At 54.5% G+C, this 10,650-nt stretch overlaps 1 pseudogene; it reads right to left on the reverse strand.

Annotated features, from left to right (window-relative positions):
- The window catches only part of LOC127316222 (UDP-glycosyltransferase 87A2-like), a 68,564-nt pseudogene extending 58,441 nt beyond the window's left edge, over positions 1-10,123 (reverse strand).
- Positions 10,124-10,650: the final 527 nt, after the last annotated feature.

Below are 10,650 nucleotides of genomic sequence, written 5' to 3' on the forward strand. Positions count from 1 at the left end.
CAGTTGGAGGCTTGTTCTTGAAGGGCACCAGCGGAGGTGCAGAAGGACCTTTGGCAGGAGAAGCCGGTTTGGAAGATTCCGGCGGCACAGAGGATGAAGTCTTCTTGGGCTAAACGTGTGGTGCGTCAGGAGTTTGGTTAGGGACAGGCGAAACCACTAAAGGGTCCGACCGCCCGGTTTGATTTTAACCGGCGCCCATGTTGCTGGCGCCGGGGTTTTCTGGTTTCGGGGGCGAGGCGAAGTCCCCCTCGGTACGGTGATCTTCAGTTCTAGGGGCCGTGTTCCCCTCACTTGCAGTGGGCCCCCGAGAGGGCGAAGGAGATTTGTCGGCACCAGAGTGTGCCGGACTTGCGCGAGAGGTGCGGCGCTTGTCCTTAGAAGGGCTAGGCACCAGGAGGGGAGCTTCTTCTTCTTCAACATTGTCACGAGTTTGATCGGTATTCTGGGGAGGAAGCCGGGTCCTGCCGGGAGCGCTCCGGTTAAGCTCAAGCGGAGCCCTGAAAGCAAAGTAGAAAAGATGTTAGCTGCAAAAGATACTGGAAGCAAAAGCTTAAACCGGAAAACAACATTATCATGTCTTACCCAGATGAGGTGGGAATGGCCTTGGACCGCTTCTTGTCCCGCGCTGGACCCGCGCCTGGTACCTTCCGGCGCTTGGTGGGCTGAGCAGCACCAGAACCACCGTCGGTTGCAGGGGTCTTCCGGGTGCGAGAGGCCGGAGGTGCCCCAGGATTGGCAGAGAGAGGCACCGTATTCTCCAGCACCTGACGATCCGGATCATCTGAAACCGGCATCGTGAAGAACGCGTAAGAGATGGGAACGGGGTCAAATACCTCAAGGATGACACAATCATCTTCCCCGCTGCCGGCATCACCGGCCCGAGCTCTTGATGGAGAAGGTGCTGAGGACATACCGGAGCCCATGTTATGGGTGGTGTCCATCTCAAGAGTGTTCTGGATAGAATCCGGATCCTCCTCGTCCTCCTCGGCGCGGTCTGCGGTGAATTCAGCCGGCTCCTCGAGGCTCCAACGGGCGAAGTTCTGAACACACAAGGTGAAATAGTTGAGTTGGAAATCATGAATTCAGACATTCCGGAAAAGATATTCCGGAGTCCCCAAGATCTTACTTGGGCTGCTTGCGAATGCTTGCGGTTTAGAGGCTTTAAGCCCCATTCCCAGTCAACCGGCATCTTAGTCTTCGAGATGAGCTTGGCCTTGGCGACCACATCAGCTTTGGAAAGCTTGAAGGTAGAAATCCGGGTGGGGTTGAGGCGCCCGCTCATCTGACAGATCTTATGGACACGACGCTGGAGGGGAAGAACCCGGCGCATGATGAAAGTGCACACAATATCATCTGTCGTGAGCTCGTCATGCTTACGAAGTGCCAGGATGAACTTGACGATTCGGTTTGTTTCGGGATGGGTATCCTTCGGATTGAAGAGCCAATTAACCTTGGAAGGTTCGCCGGGAACATAGGCCGGCAAGTTGATAAGATCAGTGGTTCTGGAGTTCCTGACGTAGAAAAAGGTTTGCTGCCACTTCCGGCAAGATTCTAAGCCAGAAATTGTGTAGTATGGACTCTTCTGGCGGGGGGTGATTATGCATGCCCCGCACTGAACTACCGGTTTAGGAAGTGGCAGGTTCGGATCTTGGATAGAGTTGATCCGGAGATTGTAAAACCGAGCAAAGGCTTCAATTGTGGGCCGGAGGCCGGCATATCCTTCAAGGAAAGATACGAAAGAGGATAGATAGAAAATGGCGTTGTCGGGAAGATGATGGGGTTGAAGTTGATAAAAATCAAGAAAACGCCGGAAGAAGTCCGAAGCCGGCAAACCTAATCCGCGCACGAAGTGAGCGGTAAACACCACCACTTCGCCCGGTTCCACCTTTGGTTCCCTCTCATTGCCCGGGATCCGGCATGTTACTCCTTCCGTTATGCGCCGGGACCGGTACAACCAGTCAATCTCGGCCTGGGAAACGTCGGAGCCCTCCCAGTGGCCTCGCGAGTAAGCCGCGGAGAAGGGGCCGGCCTCTTCCTCCCCGGCACCTTCTTGCTCCCCGGCATCTTCATGCCCCCCGGCGACCTCAGGCTCTTCGGCCTCTTCATTCTCTCCGGATACTTCCGGCTCGCCGGAAAGTTCTAAGTCTTGTTCTTCTGAGGCCATTGGACTAACTCAACCGGTACTAGCTACAAACTGGTTTTCCTCGATTCTACTCGTTCGAGAAGATCTAAAGACATGGAAGAAAGAAGAGGAAAATGCATAAGTAAATGCCCAAGATCTACCGCTCACGGTGACGAACGCGAAGAATACTAGCAGGGAAAGGGCATCGAGATGGTCCACACTAACCTCAAACGGGCGGCGGAGACTCTCCTCGGTGGCGCTGTTGAGTTCGCCAGAGGAAACGGGCGCGGGCGAGAGCGGCGGCGGAAAAGACCGTGCGGTGGTTTCACAGAGAACTCCGAGGCGAAAGGAACGAGAGTGAGGAAGAAGATGGACGGGGTGCGAACCATCGCCCCTTAAATAGGGAAGAGCAGTTAATGGGTTGGAAACCGCTCGGCCCACGTCGCTTCATCGGTTGGGCCGCTGCGTGGCACAGGGATACACGCAGCAGTTAAATAGGCCACACGGGGGTTACACGGATCACATGCGCCACCATAACTGCGCGCGGGAGGCGAGGGATTTGACCCTCGCTGACCGCTGCACCGTTAGGTACAGTGCGCATGTCTCTGATGGGCACAGATACCGATATATTCTCGACTTCGCCGAGGAAACTTAAAGACGAAGGAGCCACCGGAAAGAGGCCGGGAAGATTTTGAAGAATTCGGTTTATCTGAATGTCTCGACGAGTCCGGCAAGATGCCGGCATGAGTTAAATTGAAACTGGAATGACTAATCCGGTACGCTTTGCATGGGAACCTGGTGCGGTCCGTCGGACGACTCAGCTGGGCCACACCAGCTTCGGGGACTACTATCGGGGGGATGACCCCCGGTAGGTCAAGACTCTGGCAAATATGCCATGATAAAGTGTTTGTAAACCAGATTAAAGGATAATCCGGATTATGAAAGCTTGGTTTATTAGTATCGGAAGATACAATCCGGTATACCAGAAGGGGTATGCCGGAGTAAGGGCAACCGGTGATATCTAAGCCAGAGGCACGGCCAAGAGCTGAAGTCTCAGGATAAAAAGAACAAGAGTCCGGTTTATACCGGTTAAGTTACCGAGGATCCGGCATGGTCTCAACAGTAGCATGTCGGCACCCTGGTCCAAGATTCTCTCAAAGACCGAAGGACATGAAGAGCTAAGCAGTTCGGCTTTAATCGAAGCACTGGGGCTAAAGAGGAAGATGACGTAAAAGGTACCGGAGGAGGTCATCAGGCCTTCAATTAAAGAAGGGAGCGTCACCCCTGGAGCCAAAGAAGCTTTATAAAGTAGCTTAGGTCATCAAAGATACCCCTTGGGTTCCTTCTCTTGTAAGCCCCCTCTCCGCTATATAAGGAGAGGAGGGGCTCCCCTGCGCAGGACGGGAAAACAACGGACAATCGATCCTTAGGTAGTTACAGCAGGAGATAGGCTAGCTGTCGTACGTCTTCAACCTCTGGCCAGAGGCCAAGTTCTGTAGCTCCCTGTTGATCTCTTGAATACATACATAGTTCTGGGCTCTACAACTTTCTCTCTCAACCTTCCCCTCCTCCAGATCCCCTTGCGCACATCAGGCCCCAACTTAAGCCATCCTATGGCATCTGTTTGTTCACCACGACGACAAGGACAACCCCGGAACTATGCCGTGAAATGTCGTGCGACTTGTCTCCAGCATGTTTTCTGTGATGCCGAGCGTGTGCATGGTATGCCGGTACATGATGTTGATGCTGCTGCTGTTGTCCACCAGCACTTTGCTGAACCGGGCGCGCGCTGATGGCCCATGCATTATGGGATCCACCACCAGAGCATATCCACCCGGGTTAGGCATCACCTTCGGATGATCTTTCATGGACCAAGTGATCTCTAGCTCCGACCACTGCATGTATCTCGGGACTGCCGGTATGACTGCATTCACCTCCATGGAACGCCGATGCACACTTTGCCGGTCCATCAGTTCACTTACGAAGACCACACAACACATGTCCGGATCATGATACACATTCCGGCCTTGAGGTGCGTGAGGCGTGGCATTGTTGTTGTTCCCTTCAGCCACCTGATGAACTCCTTCCTGCTGCTGCGGCCGGTTGGGTTGAGCTTGAACCGGTTGTGCATTTGCTCCAGTGAGCGGTGGTGGCGGTGGCAGTGCATCCGAGCCTTCCTTCATCAACCTCCGGGTCCAGGAACAATCCCTGGTAGTGTGATTTGCCGGCTTGCCCGGGTTAGGCGTGTGCCACTGGCATGGTTGATCCATTGCCGATTCCATGGTGTCCTTGGGCTGATTATGCCAAGGCTTCTTCTCTCCCCACTGCTTCTTCTGGCCGGCCCACGGCTTACCTCCGGTCTTTTGCCTTTGGCTTCCACCGGCTTCCGAGTTATCTTGTACCGCCGCCACTTGTTGCATCCCGTACCTTCTATCCGGAAAATCTTCCCTTCTTTTGTTGTGGTTGTTGTTGTTCCGGTAGTCTTGGCGCGGCGGGTATCTCGGCAGTGGATCAGCCGCGATTGCCGGCTACATCGGATCTCCCAATGCATAACTGTCTGCCACCTTGATCATCTCAGCCAAAGTGGTTGGCATGTTTCTCTGTAGTCTTTTCCATAGTGGCTAGCCCCTCCGGCATCCATTGCTGAACCAACTGATGGCCTGAGCTTCTATCACACCTTCGCAGGAGTTTCTTGTTGAACTCCACCGGGTTAGATATTCCCGGTCGGTTTCGTTCTCGCACTGCTGGCACATGGCGAGCTGCTGCGGACGGTTTGGCCTTCTGTAGGTGCTGCTGAAGTTACTGACAAAGGCCTCTTCGAAGTCAAGCCACCCATTTATGCTTCCTCTTGGCAAATTGTTCAACCAAATACGTGTCAGCCCCACCAGTACCGACGGTATGAATCTTACCGCCCAACGGCGGTTTCCTCCTCCAGCAACGGTGCCACCTCCTCCAGCGACATAAACCGCCGTGATGTAATCAGCGAGCCAATCTTCCGGCTTAGTGCTGTCGTCATAGGTCTTCGTATCCCGGGGCAACTGAAAGTTACGCACTGGAGGCTCTTCCTTCATGATCCAGGGGCCGAAACACGGCAGACCTGGAGGACCTTCAGCTTCGATCATCTCGTACAAATATACTCTATCCAATCTATGCCGCGCATCTTGTTCCGGCAGGCATCTTTCTCCCACACGGTCCCCCAGAGGGTTTCTCTGATAATCGGCTCTTTCTAGCTTAGAGTCGTCATCATCATACCGGCTTGGTGTTGCACCACCGGCTCTTGGATATTTCGGCGGTGGCATTTCTACACCGGCATTCACCGCTCTTATCGGGCGATAGTTTTTCCCAGTTTCGCCGTTTCTGGCATGAGCGTGTCCGGCATAACCATTCCTGGCATAGTCGTGGCCTACCCCTTGGCTTCTTCTGCCGGCATTGTTCAGCCCGGCCTTTTGTTTTTCGGTTAAAACCGGATCATACACCGTCATCTTCTGGGTGTTTACAACGTTTTCTCTTCTTCCGTCGGGATGGGGGGACGATGCCTGCCCATGCGACTTTTCTACGGCATTTCTAGCCGAATGAACGACTTGGGATGCGCCGGCACCTTGTTTGCTCCGGGCAACCTCCGCAGTTTGTTTAGTAGCCATAGCAAGTAATTCTTTAACCCGGGCTTGCTGTTTTGCCAGAGCATCACCCGACAGAGATTCACATGCCTCTACCACGGCTCTAGCAGCCCTAAGAGTTTTATCTGGAGTACTGTACTTCGGCTTCTCTGCCGGTGAAAGTGACACCGACATAGATTTACCGGAATGAACTTCATGGCGCAAGTCCTTGCCTAAATTTCTACCTCTAAGCCGGGTAGCAGCTACTCTAGAATCTGCGCTAACTGAAGAAAAGTCGTGGGCTGCATTGTACTCACGTAGTGTTATGTTGAGCTCCTGCTGAGCGCGGGCAACGTCGGCTGCTCCGTGAAGAAGTGCCTGGCGCTGCGCCTCCAGTTCGGCTTGAGTTGCCACCGCATCGGCATTGGGCGCGATGGGCGTTGACATCACGTTCATGGCGGCTTGAAGTGGAGTTGCCACTGGCGCCACGTTGGAGGTGCCGGCGATGTTCTCGTCCCGCTCGAGCGCGGGCTTTGCCGGGCGCGTGGACTTGGTGGGGGCGTTGTTCTCGCCGGCTGCTCCTTTGCTGGCATCCGCTGCGCCAGCCATCATCACCTCGACACTGCCAGCGGGGCGATCGGTGCGCAACCCACGGGCTGCTGCAGGTTGTGGTGGATCCGGTGCCACCAGCACCTCCGTAGGGTACCGGCGTGCCGGCACAGTGCCGACGTAGATTCGGTGCGAGCCGAAGAGCATGACGCCGTTGTTCCTGGGCCACTTGGTGCCGTTGGCGAAGCTGCCGGCGTTGTCGCTAACGAAGTCCAGCGAGCCGATCCTCTGGATGAGACCAGAAACCACCTGCTCGCCGGAGGTGGTGACGAACCCCGTCCAGATATGAACCCCTGCCGGAGCAACTGCCGGCCCCACGGTGGGCGCCAACTGTCATCGTGGTGAACAAACAGATGCCATGGGTAGGCTTATGTTGGGGCCAATGTGTACCGAGGGGACCGGAGGAGGGGAGGATTGAGACGAGACTCACACAAACTCACACGAACAAGGCGATCTACCTAGGTTCAGGGCCCTCGTGAGGAGGTAACGCCCCTACTCCTGCATGCTCTCAATATATGATCTCAACAAGGAGCTACAAGGTTTACACTTAGCCAATGGCCAGAGGTAGAATAACAGGAGGTAGAAGAAAGAGTGTACGGTATAACCCAAGGCTCGAGCTCTTTTCCACAAGGGAGGTGCCCCTCTCCTTATATAGGGGAGAGGTGGCTTACAAAGGAAGGAACCATCCAGGAATCTATGCCTACCTAAGCCTACTTTATAAAGCTTATTTGGCTCAAGCCGTGACGCTCCCCTCTGCGGCCCTTGTCTTCTGACACCTCTTGGTCAGCCTACGGCCGTTTAATCATCAGCTCCTTGCTTTGGCCTCAGAGCTTCGTATAAAGCTGATCCCGCATACATCATCTTGGTCTCGTACCGGACGACCGGATCTTTGACCTGCAGTAGACCGTTAGTCTTATGCCGGATCATCGTACCGGCATACCCTTGGCATCCCGGTTTGGGCTGACCCACATCCCGGATTATTATGCCGAATTTCCTTCCAGGTTCCCTTATGTCGGAAACTTCTATCTCTCATCGTTATTCAGGATGGGTGAACTTTGGGTTACCCGATATTCCTGAGACCATTATGCCGTACTCTGGCATAACCTTATGTATCCGATATAAACTTCTTATGTCGGCTAAGTATAGCCCAGGTTAGCCTACCGGGGTTTATTGCCCCGACACCTTAGTTTGGGTCCTGCAAGTGTAAGGGGTAGTCCGAGCATGGATACCTATCGACCGTGGCCTTCCCGACGAACTGGGAACGCCTTTCCATTGCGTATCGATGGCAGGGGTACAACCTATGAGCTCCCATTGAAATATGCCCCGCAATTGGACGCGGTATTCCGGAGGGTCGAGTTAGCTGGGGACTTTGCTACTCCTAGATAGCCCTCGGACTCTGGTGTTGGCAGGTACAACTCTAGGCGGCATGTCTTAGGCTAAGGCGAGAAAGCAAAAAACTGCGATCGGGTGCTTCTCGTGGCATATGTTGGTATGCGGGGATGATGCCCACACGATAAGTATTCGGATCTTGTGGGGAAAGTGTGCAACCTCTGGAGAGTGTAAATCTATTCGAATAGCCGTGTCCGCGGTTATGGACGTGGGAATGGAAGCTGCTTGACATTAAAGAAAGTTTTGGTTTATAAAATGAGTTTTCCAAAATGAGTTTTGGAAATGGTACCAGTGGGACTGGTGGAGATGTACCTGGGAGGTACGGAGGAAAGTTGAAAGTGTTTTGGTCACTCCGATGGCCGGAAATGAAAATGGGCCTTCCTTACCTATTAGTCTTCAAAAGAAAACTTGTTTTCAAAAAGGTTTTCAACAAAGATATAGAGATATCATACTCTCGAGAGAATTTATCTCTCACTCCTTGTAGCCGTAATCTAGTGCCTGTTCCTTGCTACTACCATATTGCATATCCTTTATTTCTCTCTAAGGTGGTTTGCGAGTACATTCAAAAGTACTCATTGGCATTGTTGTCCTGGCTATTTACTTGGTCAGACTGTGAAGAAGAGTACTACGAAGAAGAGGAGTACGATGCCGAAGACGCGAACTAGGGCGTTCTCCCAGTCAGTCGCCTGTAGGGTAAAGGCCTGACTTGGGTTCCACCGCTTTTGGAGTCAAGTTTGTTTCCGCTGCTGTTTGTTGAACTACGGCCTTGATGGCCTATGATGTAAGACTTCCGTAATACTTTAAATTCGGTACTGTAATGGATGATTTAATCTGGTATCAGTTCGGTTATGTGTTCACGATGGAATGATCTTGGGATCATGAAATTGGATACATAACAGGAGTCTTGGACTGGTAAGTCCGAGGCCCCACATTGTCGCCGCCGCCTCCTCGGCCGCCTCCTCTGCCTCCAGCTGTGTCCACCTTGCATATGAATCCTCTTCCTTTTCATCCTCCTCATCCTGGCCGTCGTGGCCAACGGCACCCCCTCCTCATCCTAACCGTCGTTGGCGACGGCCTCCCCCTCCTCCTCGCCCTCCGTCGGCGGGGAGCTAGAGCTGCTCGGCGTGGCAGCTCTATCCCACCAATACTGCCATCCCAGCGGCTTCCCCTCGCGGTCGGTGTCCGATGGCAACGATAGGTTGCTCATGGCTTCACGCAGGTGGCACACCGGTGTTGGAGATGAAGATGAATGGCAGGCCGGTTGGAGATGAATTAGCGCAGGTGCAGGGGTCTTATTGAGCGGAGATTAATGGCGGCGTGTATAATGAAGAAGGCTGCGGTTGCTCTTCCGCGGCGGTTCGGCGCTCCATTCCGGCTGTTCGCGCATCGATCGGTGCGGTTGCCACTCCGGCGGTTGCCCTCCTGGCAGTTGCTGTGCTTAATTCGCGCCGACTCGAGCCAGGGTCGCTACCAGGCTGGCCCGTGGGACAAGCGAGCGGACGCTCGGCACGACCGCGGAGACGCAAACGCGGCGCAAAAATGCGGCACGTTTGCGTCTCCGCGGACGGCCCGAACACTATGCATCGCCCCACTAGAGCAGGGTGCAGGCGCATTTCCGATCCATCCGGACGCAAACGGTCGCGCAGCGTCCGTTTGCGTCACCCCGTTGGAGATGTTGCGCGTCCGTTTGCGTCGCCCTGTTGGAGATGCCCTAATTACCTTGTTCAGAGTCTCCGCCATCCACCAATGGCCACAGATCCATGTGGTAGAGCACCAAGAAGAACGTCGTCGGTTGAGTCCACAGCGAGCACACCGGTACCCCGCGCCGCGCGCCGGCCGCCACCGCCCAAGTCAGGAAGGTGTCGGCCACGATTACGAGTGCCTTCGGCCTCCGCTCCAGCGCCAGCCGATCGAGAAGTCGCTCGACGTGCTCCCCCATCTTGTCGCGCACGGCCTCGTAGAAGCCGGCCATGTCGGCCCAACGGCAGTGCTCGGAGGGGATGGCGTTGGGGATGGTGGCCAAGCGGATGCGGTCCGGCAGCGTGGGGGGCACCCCGGCCGAGGCCAGCAGCCCGTGCCACTCCTCCGTGACGACGATGGTGACGGTGAGCGCGCTGTCGGCGGCCACGGGCAGATGGCCGGCACACGGCGATCATGGGGTTGATGTGGCCGCGGCCCGGGTACGGTAACGCGAACACGTGCCGAGCCACCGCCGCCGCCGTGGAGGCCATTGTTTTATTCTGTGCAGGCTGCGGTGCGGAGAGAGATGGGTGGGTCGATGATTTTTGAGGCATAGTATTTTTCTCTAGGAGGAGGCAAGACAATGGAACACGCTGGGAAGCTCCGCTCGGGCACTTCCAAAAATTCAGATCACTAGAATCGTCATGCGACTTTGACACGCACCATCCGCCGGCCCCGGCCCCGGCCCGCCCTTCGCGTGGCTTATCACTGTACCATATGTTTTACAATTAAAAATGATAAAATAAAAACTTGGAGAACGAAAATCGATTGTTCTATAAATAATCATTTAATCTAACAATTATAATGTAGTTGCTTGTCAACGTGTTTGATAAAAGAGATGAAGGACGATATCGCTCATGTTCCCCATAGACGGCGGCCGCCGGCCCTCCGCGGCCCTCGTCCGGTCCGTGTACATTAGTTCTTTCTCCACCACCAGCTGATCCAGATCTTCACCACCGACCGGCTCCAGATACTCTTCCTCCACCGTCAGCTGCTCCATTCCTTCATCCACATCCTTGACTTCTAAGGCAACAAGGCCTAGTACGGGTAGTCCTCCTCCAGGAGAACCAGGTCTGGAATTGAGGGGTCAATAGCTCCTATGCGACGTTTTTCCATGGAATTGGATGAGAAGCGACGTTGTTCGTGAAAATAGCTAGCATGCGACGTTGTTTAGGTAGGAAATAGCTCAGGGCC

Source organism: Lolium perenne, chromosome 7, assembly GCF_019359855.2.
Source record: "Lolium perenne isolate Kyuss_39 chromosome 7, Kyuss_2.0, whole genome shotgun sequence".
NCBI classification, from domain to species: Eukaryota; Viridiplantae; Streptophyta; class Magnoliopsida; order Poales; family Poaceae; genus Lolium; species Lolium perenne.